This window comes from Argopecten irradians, chromosome 4 (assembly GCF_041381155.1).
Source record: "Argopecten irradians isolate NY chromosome 4, Ai_NY, whole genome shotgun sequence".
Lineage (NCBI taxonomy): Eukaryota > Metazoa > Mollusca > Bivalvia > Pectinida > Pectinidae > Argopecten > Argopecten irradians.
Window position 1 is genome coordinate 50238653 of NC_091137.1, and position 14367 is coordinate 50253019.

The following is a 14367-nucleotide window of genomic DNA, read 5'->3' on the forward strand; positions in this document are numbered from 1 at the left end:
TATACTTATAAAAATATCACTAAGTATGTTCATATATCACACTATTTAAATCTCGGTATGATATACAAAAGGATCGACAATAAATAGGTTATTTTAAGGATTTAGTATAATTTTGAAATAATGATATTTTTTTTAAAAATCTACACTTATACTGTACTTTAAAAACATATATCAGAAATATCATTGATGTATTTCTGCTTTTTATTTAACGTAATGGATAAAGTTTCAAAGGCAACAATATAGATATATATATTATTTTTCGGTTTAAGTTCGGTACCGTTAATCCAATATAACTTAACTGACAACCGTCCACATTTTATTTTAATTAAAAAACTGTGCCGTGACCACATGATTTACTTTACTGTTTTTATTACACAGATTACATAAATGCTATCTCTCATCCAGACTGATCCGAACATCATTTTGATATATCTATCAAAATTGAACTGATTGTCTCATGATAAATGCTTGTTTGAATGTTTGAAATGGTGTAAATGGAATGTTTTGAAACAGAATAAAGAAAAATTCATATTGTAGAATAACGTATAAACTGTATACATGTAAAGTACTAGGCTTACCTAGGTGTACCCACGGACTATATGACATCACAAGACCACTTGACCGCCTAGCTCATTATCTCTGAACTGCAGTCGACACTACCCGTAAATCACGACCAAAACCAACCGATAGCGCTAAAAGCTAGACGATTCGTTGGTGTGGACTTGATTTTTCATTCATCTAAAGCAATATCCTGACGTATTATCAAAAAAAAAAATTTGGCTGCACAAATCCTTTAAAAAATCCGAGAAGGTCCATTGTAACCAAAAAACAACACGAACCTTTGCCAGCTTGTGGTGTCCATAAATCTGAAAAAAAGGGGCTTTGGCTCCCCAACTATATATGCTATTGCTAATGATGATGAACTTATAACCCTTGCAGAGACTTGGAATGATGGATCTATCTTCAATTTCATAATCATAGACTGTCTAAATAATAGTAATCAATTCTTTTTAATCCAAACAAGACCATTTCTTTAAAGGGACAATTCAATGAGGCTAATTCTGTTACATACCGGTAATCACAACGTAAAATAATGGCATAAATGTATTGTTTCTAACATTCCTTATGAAGCATAATAGCAAGAAGTCTTGACAAATTCCATGACATTGTTTAAGTATGTTTGATTAATACCGTTGAAATTCCAAATCGTTGATCAATACGATTAAGCAGGTAAAATAACAAAACATGTATGCTGTACCTATACCCGAGCAAAAGTCACGTACGTTAATCAAATGCAATACATAACCACTGAGGAGTTGGTGAAATTATATTTAGGCAGGAACATACACCTAATAACGTAAACATACTACTGTAAGAGCGATTTGAGTAGTTCTAGACAAAATTTTCTATACTACACTGGCAAGGGCCAGGGTTCAGCATACAATACGTTCGGCTGACTACTGTAAGAGCGATTTTAGTATCACAACACGACTTTTATTGACCTTTTAAGGTATGGGTTACTATGATTGACGTTATATCTACCCTTTGACTATCTCATTGTAAAACTGGAGGCAACAGTACAGGTAATTTGAGTCGTTTTGATGTACATCAAAAGAGCCGTATACGGGTACACTGTGGTTTGACTGTGTGGCTTTGAAGTTGGCCGAATGTTGCTCTCTGTAGTCCCTTCTAGGGAAATCTTTGCAGGCCTGTGATTGGTTCAGATTTTTTCTCCTGAGCTGCCTTCAGTTTTATTATGGAATAGTCCACTTTTTAAGGAACAGGATAATGGAAATTACGAACAATTAATGCTGAACTTTATATTCGGGAAATAAGGTCACCATATCCTAATTAAAAACAAGAGGCCTAGAGGACCTGTATCGCTCACCTGGTTTGTAATGGCAAGTACTGTTGTGAATACAGGTTCATTGTTTCTTTTTTCTGAAGGAATTTGAATATTTTACCTCTAATACCCCTATTGTGACCCCGCCCCCTCCTGTCCCCGAGGGGTCAGAGCCAAAATTTATACAAGTTCTGTTCCCCTTCCCCCAAGGATGTTTGTGGCCAAAATTGGTTACAATACATGCAGAACTCTAGGACAAGTAGCGATTTATAGGATTTTACCTCTATTTCTCCTATGTGCCCCGCCCCTCCTGCCCCTGGGGGGTCAGAGCCAAAATTTATTCAAGTTCTGTTCCCCTTTCCCCAAGGATGTTTTGTTGCCAAATTTAGTTACAATCCATGCAGAACTCTATGACTAGTAGCGATTTAAAGGAAATGTTGACGGATGGACGGACGGGACGACTTGGACGCCCGCGCCAAGACATTAGCTCACCGACTCCATATCAGGGCCAGATAGAGCAAAAAACAAAAGGCCCAGAGGGCTGGTATCGCTCACCTGGTTTGTAATGCCAAGTGATGTTCTAATTACAGGTTCATTGTTTCTTTTCTGAAGGAATTCAAATATTTACCTCTATTTCCCCTTTTGGGCCCAACCCCTCCTGCCCCTGGGGCATCAGAGCCAAACTTTATACAAGTTCTGTTCCCCTTCCCCCATGGATGTTTGTGGCCAAATTTAGTCACATTCCATGCAGAACTCTAGGACAAGTAGCGATTTATAGGATTTACCTCAATTTCCCCTATTGGGGTCCGCCCCTCATGCCCCCAAGGGGTCAGAGCCAAAATTTATACAAGTGCTGTTCCCCTTCCCCCATGGATATTTGTGGCCAAATTTGGTAACAATCAATGCAGAATTCTAGGACAAGTAGCGATTTATAGGATCGACCTCAATTTCCACTATTGGGCCCCGCCCCTCCTGCCCCTGGGGGGGTCAGAGCCAAAATTTATACAAGTTCTGTTCCCCTTTCCCCATGGATGTTTGTGGCTAAATTTGGTCAAAATCCATGCAGAACTCTAGGACAAGTAGCGATTTATAGGATTTACCTCTATTTTCCCTATTGGGCCCTGCCCCTCCTACCCCCAGGGGGTCAGAGCCAAAATATACACAAGTTCAGTTCCCCTTTCCCCAACAATGTTTGTTGCCAAATTTGGTTACAATCCACGAAGAACTCTAGGACAAGTAGTGATTTATAAGATTTACCTCTATTTCCCCTATTGGGCCCCGCTCCATCTGCGCGCAAACTTCATAACAATTTCTGTTCCCCTTCCCCAAAAATGTTTGTGGCAAAATTTGGTTACCAACCATGTTAGAACTCTAGGACAAGTAAGCGATTTTAAAGAATTGTACCTCATGATTTCCTGTAATGTGGCCCGCGCCACTCTGCTGTCCCCCAGGTGGGGTCAGAGGCCCAAAATTTACATCAAAAAAAAAAACACAATTCCTGTATCCCCCTTCCCGCATGGATGTTATGAGTGTGCATAATATTGGTCCCAAAATCCATTTAAGAACTCTAGGACAAGTAGCGATATTATAGGATTTACCTCTATTACCCCTATTGGGGCCTCGCCCCTCCCTGCCCCCCGGATGGTAGAGAGCCGAAAATGATACACAAGTTCTAGTTTTCCCCTTACCCCAAGGATTGTTGTGGCTAAATTTGGGTCAAAATCCATGCAGCAACTCTATGACAAGTAGCGATTAATAGATTTACCTCTATTTCCTCTATTGGGCCCTGCCCCTGCTGCCCCCCAGAGGTCAGAGCCAAAAATTTATAACAAGTTTATCTGTTCCCCTTCCCCCAATGGATGTTTGTGGCCAATTTGGTTACAATCCATGCGGAACTCTACGACAAGTAGCGATTTTAAACAAGGGAAATGTTGACGAGCGTACGGACGACGAGACGCCGCGCCATGACCATAAGCTCACCGGCCCTTTGGCCAGGTGAGCAAAAAATAAGCCATGAGGAATGAATTGACATTTGTGATCCACAATGCTTTGCTTCTCTTGAATCTTTCATATATGAGCTCACTGTATGACTTACTTTTAAGTGAAAAGTCACACAAAATAAAAATAAAACAAGAGGCCCACTGGGCCTTAACAGTCACCAGATGTAGAATATATAATGAAAACAAATAAAAAAAACAAATTAAAGACATAAAAACACAATATTCTCTAGTTTCTCATGGTCCATGTGAGTTTTGTCGCAGTGATTTATAAATTTTTACCTTTTTAGACTATGTAAGAGTGTTTAATTGCTTCCATCAAACCTGTGAACACTTAGAGGTAATTTTTGAAATTTAATCAATTGACCCAAGTTTGTGTTCCTTGCCCCCTCGTGTTCCCCCAGGGGGTCATCTAGGACGTATAAGTGATGTAAAACCACAATGCTAAAATTTAAGGCTAATAATTTCAAATCAAGTTGACTAATTTCCATACGAAAAATGTTGCAAATAATGTTACACAAATATGTTTTTACCTCTCCCCTCCCAGCCTTCCCGACCGATCGTTCCCCGCCGTTATCTTCATCTTATCTCGTCCCCCTTCCTTTCCTATATTAATTATAATTAATATAATAGATAATATTTATTTTTTATATAAATTTATATAATTATATATTATTTTATTTTTTTTTAAATTTATTTATATTTATAGATTTATAATATTTGATTATATATCCTATGAAAAATTGATATATTATGTTTTTCCTATATAAACTAAAGTAAACTTGACCCCTCCCCAGGGGTAAACCCTGAGAACCCCAAGGTCAAAATTCACATTTTTATAAAACACACCTGAAAGAAACCTTTCCATCTATAATTATTTGATTCTACAAAATATCCAGAATTTTAGTAAGAATATTTTTGAAGTTTTAGCCTATTTGACCCTTTTTTAGCCCCGCCCCTCTGCCCCCAGGGGTCGGCGTCAGGACCAATGTGGATATGATATTAAAATGCTATCTCAGGCTAATAATTCTAAACCAAGTTTGACTCGACATTTCCTATGAAAATTGAGCAAAAAATGCACATTAATGTGTTTTTCCTATATAAAACTATAGTAAACTTGACCCCCCCCCAAGGTTAAAACAGGAGATCCCAGGGTCCATATAATTTACAATTTTTTATAAACAAAACTTTAAGAACTTTTCATCTATAAAGTGTATTTGATTATACCATTTCCAGAATTTTAAAAGAATAATTTTTGAAGTTTTAGCCTATTTGACCTTTTTTGGCCCCGCCCCCTTCTGCCCCCAGGGAGTGGCCTGGACCAAATATGGATATGATATTAAAATGCTATCTCAGGCTAATAATTCTAACCACAGTTTGGACTCGTTTCCAATGAAAATTGAGAGCAAAAAATGCTCATAAATGTGTTTTTCTCCCTATATAAACTATACCGTAGTAAACTTGACCCCCTCTCCCAAGGGGAAATGTGAGACCCCAGTGGTCATATAATTCACAATTTTTGTAAAGGACCATTAAGACCTTTCTATTTAATTGAAAAGTATTTTGTTTCTTCTACCATTTGGTCCTAGAATTTTCGAGTAGAAGAGTATTTTGAAGTTTTAGCCTATTGTGACCCCTTTTTTATCCCCTGCCCCCTCTGCCCCCGCAGGGGGTTCGGCCATGAACCAATGTGAGATATGAGAATAAGAATGGCTAATCTCATGCCAAATAAATTCTAAACGCAAGTTTGACCTCGTTTCCCAATGAAAATTGAGCAAAAAATGCTCATAAATGTGTTTTCCCTCCCTAGGAAAAACTATAGTATAACATGAACCCCCCCTCCCAGGGGGGTAAACGCAAGACCCCATGTTCCATATAATTCACCAATTTTGTGGAGGAAGGACCTAAGACCTTTCTATTTATGAAAAGTATATGATTATAAACCATCCCCAGAATTTCAAGAAGAAAGATTTTTGAAGTTTTATAGCCTATTTGACACCCTTTTGAACCACGCGTCCCCAAAGTGCCCATGGGGGGTCAGATCAATGAGAAAAAGTTTGGTTAATAGGAATTAAATGGCCATCTCATAACTGATAATACTGACAACATATGACTCATTTCCTAATACAAAGGACCGAAATAATGCGCAAAAATGTGTTTTCTCAATAAAAAGTTATATAAACTTAACCCTCCTCACCCAGGGACACTAGAGACCCCAGGGTCATATAAATAGACAAGTTTTTAGAGTTAAAGGACCATAAGACCTTTCTATCTATGAAGAGTATATGTATGTCTGACCACAGTCTTTGAGAAGCTGAAGAAGATTGTTTGAAATTTTAACTCCAGATTTTACCCCTTTTGGCTCCATCCCACAGCCCCCTTTGTGTAGGGTGACCATATAATTTCACAATTTATGATTTGGCCTTATGCCTTAGAAGGTTTGTGTGCAAAAATTTCATTGAAATTGAGCTTTCAGCAGTTTTTGGAGAAGAAGTTGATAATTTTAAATTGTTTACTTACATACATAGCAGGAGCACGACGCACGTAGAGACGACGGACAAAAGGCGATTAGAATAGTACACTTGAGACTTCGAACTCAGGTGACCTAAAAACAAAAAAAGTGATGGTAGAGATGTTACAATATCAGGGTAATGTGATGGTAGAGAGTGATGTTACAATATCAGGTAATGTGATGGTAGTGTGATGTTACAATATCAGGGTAATGTGATGGTAGAGATGTTACAATATCAGGGTAATGTGATGGTAGTGATGTTACAATATCAGGGTAATGTGATGGTAGTGATGTTACAATATCAGGGTAATGTGATGGTAGTGATGTTACAATATCAGGGTAATGTGATGGTAGTGATGTTACAATATCAGGGTAATGTGATGGTATAGTAGAGATGTTACAATATCAGGGTAATGTGATGGTAGTGATGTTACAATATCAGGGTAATGTGATGGTAGTGATGTTACAATATCAGGGTAATGTGATGGTAGTGATGTTATATCAGGTAATGTGATGTGATGTGATGTTACAATATCAGGGTGAATGTGATGGTAGGGTGATGTTACAATATCAGGGTAATGTGATGGTATGGTGTGATGTTACAATATCAGGGTAATGTGATGGTAGTGATGTTACAATATCAGGGTAATGTGATGGTAGTGATGTTACAATATCAGGGTAATGTGATGGTAGTGATGTTACAATATCAGGGTAATGTGATGGTAGAGATGTTACAATATCAGGGTAATGTGATGGTAGCTGTGATGTTACAATATCAGGGTAATGTGATGGTAGTGATGTTACAATATCAGGGTAATGTGATGGTAGTGATGTTACAATATCAGGGTAATGTGATGGTAGCTGTGATGTTACAATATCAGGGTAATGTGATGGTAGTGATGTTACAATATCAGGGTAATGTGATGGTAGAGATGTTACAATATCAGGGTAATGTGATGGTAGTGAGATGTTACAATATCAGGGTAATGTGATAAGTAATGTGAATGTGTAGTGATGTTTACAATATCAGGGTAATGTGATGGTAGCTGTGATGTTACAATATCAGGGTAATGTGATGGTAGTGATGTTACAATATCAGGGTAATGTGATGGTAGTGATGTTACAATATCAGGGTGTGATGGTAGAGATGTTACAATATCAGGGTAATGTGATGTATGAGTGATGTTACAATATCAGGGTAATGTGATGGTAGTGATGTTACAATATCAGGTATGTGATGGGTACAATATCAGGTGATGATGTAGTGATGTTACAATATCAGGGTAATGTGATGGTAGAGATGTTACAATATCAGGGTAATGTGATGGTAGCTGTGATGTTACAATATCAGGGTAATGTGATGGTGGTGATGTTGTTACAATATCAGGGTAATGTGATGGTAGTGATGTTACAATATCAGGGTAATGTGATGGTAGTGATGTTAACAATATGTGATTGTTACAATATCAGGGTAATGTGATGGTAGTGATGTTTACAATATCAGGGTAATGTGATGGTAGTGATGTTGTACAATATCAGAGGGTAATGTGGGTAGTGTGATGTTACAATATCAGTGGGTAATGTGATGGTAGTGATGTTACAATATCAGGGTAATGTGATGGTAGAGATGTTACAATATCAGGGTAATGTGATGGTAGTGATGTTACAATAATCAGTGTAATGTGATGGTAGAGATGTCTGTTACAATATCAGGGTAATGATGATGGTAGAGAGTAATGTTACAAATATCAGGGTATTGTGTGGTGGTAGTGACTGTTACAAATATTCAGGGTAATGTGATGGTAGTGATGTTACAATATCAGGGTAATGTGATGGTAGAGATGTTACACAATATCAGGGTAATGTGATGGTAGAGATGTATACAATATCAGGGTAATGTGATGGTAGAGATGTTACAATATCAGGGTAATGTGATGGTAGCTGTGATGTTACAATATCAGGGTAATGTGATGGTAGCTGTGATGTTACAATATCAGGGTAATGTGATGGTAGAGATGTTACAATATCAGGGTAATGTGATGGTAGTGATGTTACAATATCAGGGTAATGTGATGGTAGTGATGTTACAATATCAGGGTAATGTGATGGGTAGTGTGATGTTACAATATCAGGGTAATGTGATGGTAGTGATGATGTTACAATATCAGGGTAATGTGATGGTAGCTAGTGATGTTACAATATCAGGGTAATGTGATGGTAGTGATGTTACAATATCAGGGTAAGCTGTGTGTTTACAATATCAGGGTTAGTGAGTGATGTTACAATATCAGGGTAATGTGATGGTAGTTACCAATATGTGATGTGTGGTTACAATGTTAACAATTCAGGGTAATGTGATGGTAGTGATGTTAGCAATATCAGGGTAATGTGATGGTAGTGATGTTACAATATCAGGGTAATGTGATGGTAGAGATGTTACAATATCAGGGTAATGTGATGGTAGTGATGTTACAATATCAGGGTAATGTGATGGTAGAGATGTTACAATATCAGGGTAATGTGATGGTAGAGATGTTACAATATCAGGGTAATGTGATGGTAGTGATGTTACAATATCAGGGTAATGTGATGGTAGAGATGTTACAATATCAGGGTAATGTGATGGTAGTGATGTACAATATGTAATGTTAGCCAAAAGTATCAGGGTAATGTGATGGTAGGTAGTGATGTTACAATATCAGGGTAATGTGATGGTAGAGATGTTACAATATCAGGGGTAATGTGATGGTAGCTGTGATGTTACAATATGAGCGGTAATTGTGATGGTAGTGAGATGTTACAATATCAGGGTAATGTGATGGTAGCTGTGATGTTACAATATCAGGGTAATGTGATGGTAGTGATGTTACAATATCAGGGTAATGTGATGGTAGAGATGTTACAATATCAGGGTAATGTGATGGTAGAGATGTTACAATATCAGGGTAATGTGATGGTAGCTGTGATGTTACAATATCAGGGTAATGTGATGGTAGTGATGTTACAATATCAGGGTAATGTGATGGTAGTGATGTTACAATATCAGGGTAATGTGATGGTAGTGATGTTACAATATCAGGGTAATGTGATGGTAGTGATGTTACAATATCAGGGTAATGTGATGGTAGTGATGTTACAATATCAGGGTAATGTGATGGTAGCTGTGATGTTACAATATCAGGGTAATGTGATGGTAGTGATGTTACAATATCAGGGTAATTGTGATGGTAGAGATGTTACAATATCAGGGTAATGTGATGGTAGTGATGTTACAATATCAGGGTGAAATGTGATGGGATAGCTGTGATGATACATAATAATTTGTCAGCGGTTAATGTGATTGGCTGGCTGTGATGTTACAGATATCAGGGGTAATGTGATGGTAGAGTGATGTTACAATAGTATATCGGAGGGTAATGTGATAGAGTAGAGACGTGTTTACAATATCAGGGTAATGTGATGGTAGAGATGTTACAATATCAGGGTAATTGTGATGGTAGAGATGAGTTTACAATATCAGGGTAATGTGATGGTAGTGATGGATTACAATGGATTCAGGTGATGTGATAGGTGGCTGTAGATTGTTACAAATATATCAGGGTAATGTGATGGTAGTGATGTTAACAAATTATCAGGGTAATCGTGATGGTAGTGATGTTACCAATATCAGGGTAATGTGATGGTAAGTGTTAAAATAGAGGGTAATGTGGGCTGGATGTTACAATAATCAAGGTAATTGTTGATAGAGATGTAGAAGTGAATTGTTACAATATCAGGGTAGAATAGTGATGGTAGGAGATGTGTTACAATATCAGGGTAATGTGATGGTTCAGATGTTACATAGTATCAGTGGGTAATGTGATGGTTGTGATGTTACAATATCTAGGAGGTAATGTGATGGTCTAGCAGTGGTGTTACAATTATGTATGGATGGTAGTGATGCATTTGTGGCGATACCATACCTCCGCCAGTTGGTAGTCGGATTTCAATATTCAGGGTAATGTGATGGTAGAAGGATGTATAACGCAAATATCAGGGTAATGTGATGGTAGTGATGTTAACAATATCAGGGTAATTAGATGTATAAGAGATGTATTACCACAATATCAGGGTAATGTGATGTAGTGATGTTACATATCAATATCCCAGGGTTAATGTGATTGATGTCTACAATATCAGAGAGTATGTGTTACAATATCAGGGTAATGTGAATGGCTCAGTGATGTTACAATATCAGGGTAATGTGATGGTGAAGTGATGTTACAATGTCAGAGGTGATGTGATGGTAGCTGTGATGTTTCAATATCAGGGTAATGTGATGGTAGTGATGTTACAATATCAGGGTAATGTGAATGGTAGTGATGTTACAATATCAGGGTAATTGTGATGGTTAGCTGTGATGTTACAATATCAGGGTAATGTGATGATAGAGATGTTACAATATCTGGGTAATGTGATGTAAACAATAATAGGGTAATGTGATGGTAGTGATGTTACAATATCAGGGTAATGTGATGGTAGTGATGTTAGAAACAATATCAGGGGAAATGTGATGGTCAGTTGATGTTACAAATATCAGGGTAATGTGATGGTAGTGATGTTACAATATCAGGGTAATGTGATGGTAGAGATGTTACACAAATATCAGGGTAATGTGATGGTAGTGATGTTACAATATCAGGGTAATGTGATGGTAGTGATGTTAACAATCTGCATTGGTACAGTTAATGGTAGAGAATGTTACAATATCATGGTAATGTATGTAAGATGTTACAAATAGCGATTTACATTAGAATAAGCCTCAGCTACACTGTAACGCATTTCACGCCAATCTCGCTGCGTTACGGTGTATCAGGCGTACGTTCACTTACAACATGTTGGCTGCGCGACTCGGTGTCCAGCTATATTGAATTTTATATAGCTGTTACTGACGCGCTGTGGTAACGGATGTGCTGTAAGTATATGAAAATTTTGTGCTCACCATGTATACACTGAATACAAATTCTTATAGCAGTGGATAATCAATCATAATTCAATTTTAGTTTTCTTGGTTGTCTGTTTGCATTTTGAGTGCGTTCATCAGTAATCTAGTGTAAAGTATTCCTTACTTACTTGTTTAACGTTTTACCTTCTAGAGTTTCTGATGTTTTCTTTTCTAATAATTTACCAACTAACCCCCACCTCCCCCCCCTAACCCCTCAATGTAAAATTAAGTTATGTTTTTGTGTACCACATATAAAAGTCTGTGCCCTCCGTCAAATTTTATTTTTTATGGTATATGTATTCGTTACTCTTGAGACTATAACATTGAGGCACAATTAAGAGCCTCTGGGGACTGTATTGGTCCACTTGCCTTATAAATGTCTCGTCCTTGCCATAACAAATCTATAGATTTCAGACAGACATCTTTCACTATCTCTCCTCTCATTTTTGGTGTTTGTATATCATGTGTTAACTCAGCTGGAAATACGCTGGCCCACAAGCTCGTCTCGCCTACCTCTCTCATTACTCCCTCTCACTCATGCCCCGACAAACCAACAACATAGTATCTCCTTTTACCTGTGCGAATATATACAAAAATGTTAAATACACCTCCTTAAAAAAAATATAGATCACTGCCGATTTACACCAATCAAAGCATCTCTTTACCTGTCGAAAAAATACCAACAACCATACAAGTACTTTAAATATCTTCATTAACTATTTCTCCTGTTAACTTTGTATTATTTATGTAGATGTCCGTTGTATGGGACGGTGTAGCTTTCATTTAATGTTCTTTCCCCTGGAATTTTTTTGGGAGATAAATTGTCAGACTAAAATTGTCAAGCTTAAGGCGCTGGTTGTGTGTGCCGGTTAATGTATATTCTACATCATAAAAGCAATGCCTAAGGGTTTTAGTGCAATAACTGTCTTACTTAGCAAAACATAGACTAACGACTCTTCTTTTCGATCTAAGGCTCTTACGTCAAGATCCTTTTTTTGATTCGACGCAATGTGGTGTGCGAAGTTGCATCTGAATTATCTTGATTTCCATGGCTCCAAAAACAAAACTAAGATAAGCATGATTCGAAATACTTATTTATCAAGCATCAAAAAGTTTATTTTGAAATTAAAATGCTATTTCATTATATCGCTGTACTGAAAATTTGAATATAATAGGAAATTCATTGTGAACGTGAATATTGATTGTTGACATTGGAAATCAAGAGGGAGGGTAAAATTCTGTCAACTCGGGGACGAGGGAAAAATTAAATTCTGTTTGACTATATAGTCAACATCGGTACAGAAGAGTTAAATATATATATCACTGTCAACAACCAACAAAGATCTCTTGTGAAAATACAATAGTTGATACATGTAAGTCTCAATATACATGTACTACCTTTTTCAAAAGTGTGCAATAATTACCCATGGTCACCTCTCTCCTAACATTTATACCTGGTGCACGAACCATTTAATTTTAATATTTGTTTTTAAAAGGATTGGTGTCATTAAATCACAGCGTAACAATCAATGTCATAGACATGTAATGCGCAATTACGTTTACTTGGAAGTATACAGACTTCCACGGCGGACAACCAACAAACAAAAGTGTAGAGATACCAGTATGCTTTCGCACTAATTAGAGCCAGAAATAAGTACCAGCTGGGGAATACATCGGTACTAACTTATAAGTAAATTACATTAAAAGTATAGTTGATTAATAGGCTATGTCATGATCTTAGTCTATATAAGTCTGTGCTGTATATTTTGGTTTAAAAAGTGCAAAACTTATGTAACGTTACATCATTTCAGTTTTAAGTGTGTATGATATCATTTACATCTACTCATACATTACGTTACTAAGATACAGATACACTGTATATCACCTGATGATTGAGATATAAAACTAACAGTGCTTGACTAGTCTATGAGAGCGCACTTTCCGCCCCATTCAAGGGAGCTCTTAATTCAGACTGTTTATTGAATTGAAGACATATTATGACGTCATTAGCTAATTAAGAGACAATAAACAAACAATCTATGAGGAAGAATACAATGTCAGATTAAATGAAAAGAAAAAATGAAAATATCAAAATATTTGCTGTGTTTTCGGCAAGATTCGGATACACCATGTGCTAAGCAAAAGACAGTGTCATTTACCTATTGAGCTACATGTACATCTATACACATATCTTTATACCAACCGAAAAAAAGTAATATGAAGTCAACATCAAACAATATGTTTACATACAACATGAAATAATTCAGCACCAGTTTTAATGAGCATTCATGATTGTTCAAACTAGGATTATGATATGTATATATAACCAGCACCTGATCAGGATCTTTACATAAATCACCACCATGAGCCGTCAACAAGCATCACAGAGCAACTGTAGCTTGACCACTACTGATCATGATCAGGAACCAACTGATACAGCTCATTACAAGATTTCCCAAAGGCTGTCATTGATCAAACCAACAATGTATGCATTGTAAAACTCTCATCATAGAATGAGGAATTATCTCGTGATCCACTGACTCGTACACTACGGGTCAAATCTACAATACAGCTAGTTTTGATGAACTCACCAGTGAAAAAGACATCCCCTCCATTCACATAGGCGTCAGGATCCTTTATTTCGTAAACATGCAGGTTCAGCTCCTGTAAAGCTTCCGGATGCCAGCAACCTATAAACATACAACACAAACTATTCAATTTATATTACATTCAATTAGGCCTAATCCCATTTTTTTTTTTTTTTACTGAATTAATCATTCTTTGTTACGTTTAATTAATTTCCTATGGGATTATTGGACTGGGTCGATCATCAGTGACCAGGTAGCTCTGATGATCAGCACAATGGGATATCCATTCATTTTCAGACACTTTTTAGTAAAGTTATGTGGTCTATGTACTAAATTATAAAACATACACTGTGATATGTGTACACATGATGACAGATAGCGCCACAAACAGTAGCCAGCCCAGCATGATCATTATACGGTATGAGTCATATCCATTTACTCAT